Genomic DNA, 2,500 nt, shown 5'->3' with positions numbered 1-2,500 from the left:
AGTTAACTTTTGATATTTTCATATTATTTCACATGCCTTCACCGTGAGTGTTTTTTGCCATGCACACCTCACATTGTCAAAAATGTATGGGAAAAATTCATTTCAATACATTTCAGTTTGATTTGAAATGTCTTTATTATATATTTTAATGGCAATATGCCAAGGTTATATTCCATAACATGTTAGTATTAGAATATAGATTCTTCATATATGTATATATATTCGAAAATTTTTTCTATTTAAACTAACGTATGGAAAACCAGGCATAAAATCACAATATTACCAGTTTAATATGGCTTAAATTCGAGTTTCATATAGTTATGATTCGATTTATATGCTTCAATATCATTGGTTAGTTAACTTTTGATATTTTCATATTATTTCACATGCCTTCACCGTGAGTGTTTTTTGCCATGCACACCTCACATTGTCAAAAATGTATGGGAAAAATTCATTTCAATACATTTCAGTTTGATTTGAAATGTCTTTATTATATATTTTAATGGCAATATGCCAAGGTTATATTCCATAAAATGTTAGTATAGAATATAGATTCTTCATATATGTATATATATTCGAGAATTTTTTTCTATTTAAATTAACGTATGGAAAACCAGGCATAAAATCACAATATTACCAGTTTAATATGGCTCAAATTCGAGTTTCATATAGTTATGATTCGATTTATATGCTTCAATATCATTGGTTAGTTAACTTTTGATATTTTCATATTATATCACATGCCTTCACCGTGAGTGTTTTTTGCCATGCACACCTCACATTGTCAAAAATGTATGGGAAAAATTCATTTCAATACATTTCAGTTTGATTTGAAATGTCTTTATTATATATTTTAGTGCCAATATGCCAAGGTTATATTCCATAACTCTCTATTTAAACTAACGTATGGAAAACCAGGCATAAAATCACAATATTACCAGTTTAATATGGCTTAAATTCGAGTTTCATATAGTTATGATTCGATTTATATGCTTCAATATCATTGGTTAGTTAACTTTTGATATTTTCATATTATTTCACATGCCTTCACCGTGAGTGTTTTTTGCCATGCACACCTCACATTGTCAAAAATGTATGGGAAAAATTCATTTCAATACATTTCAGTTTGATTTGAAATGTCTTTATTATATATTTTAGTGCCAATATGCCAAGGTTATATTCCATAACATGTTAGTATAGCTAATATAGATTCTTCATATATGTATATATATTCGAAAATTTTTTCTATTTAAACTAACGTATGGAAAACCAGGCATAAAATCACAATATTACCAGTTTAATATGGCTTAAATTCGAGTTTCATATAGTTATGATTCGATTTATATGCTTCAATATCATTGGTTAGTTAACTTTTGATATTTTCATATTATTTCACATGCCTTCACCGTGAGTGTTTTTTGCCATGCACACCTCACATTGTCAAAAATGTATGGGAAAAATTCATTTCAATACATTTCAGTTTAATTTGAAATGTCTTTATTATATATTTTAGTGCCAATATGCCAAGGTTATATTCCATAACTTTCTATTTAAACTAACGTATGGAAAACCAGGCATAAAATCACAATATTACCAGTTTAATATGGCTTAAATTCGAGTTTCATATAGTTATGATTCGATTTATATGTTTCAATATCATTGGTTAGTTAACTTTTGATATTTTCATATCATTTCACATGCCTTCACCGTGGTGTTTTTTGCCATGCACACCTCACATTGTCAAAAATGTATGGGGAAAATTCATTTCAATACATTTCAGTTTGATTTGAAATGTCTTTATTATATATTTTAGTGCCAATATGCCAAGGTTATATTCCATAACATGTTAGTATAGCTAATATGAATTCTTCATATATGTATATATATTCGAAAATTTTTTCTATTTAAACTAACGTATGGAAAAAACCAGGCATAAAATCACAATATTACCAGTTTAATATGGCTTAAATTCGAGTTTCATATAGTTATGATTCGATTTATATGCTTCAATATCATTGGTTAGTTAACTTTTGATATTTTCATATTATATCACATGCCTTCACCGTGAGTGTTTTTTGCCATGCACACCTCACATTGTCAAAAATGTATGGGAAAAATTCATTTCAATACATTTCAGTTTGATTTGAAATGTCTTTATTATATATTTTAGTGCCAATATGCCAAGGTTATATTCCATAACTCTCTATTTAAACTAACGTATGGAAAACCAGGCATAAAATCACAATATTACCAGTTTAATATGGCTCAAATTCGAGTTTCATATAGTTATGATTCGATTTATATGCTTCAATATCATTGGTTAGTTAACTTTTGATATTTTCATATTATATCACATGCCTTCACCGTGAGTGTTTTTTGCCATGCACACCTCACATTGTCAAAAATGTATGGGAAAAATTCATTTCAATACATTTCAGTTTGATTTGAAATGTCTTTATTATATATTTTAGTGCCAATATGCCAAGGTTATATTCCATAA

The sequence above is a fragment of the Anastrepha obliqua genome, unplaced genomic scaffold, assembly GCF_027943255.1.
Source record: "Anastrepha obliqua isolate idAnaObli1 unplaced genomic scaffold, idAnaObli1_1.0 ptg000139l, whole genome shotgun sequence".
Taxonomy (NCBI): Eukaryota; Metazoa; Arthropoda; class Insecta; order Diptera; family Tephritidae; genus Anastrepha; species Anastrepha obliqua.
Note: the sequence above shows the minus strand (reverse complement) of the source record.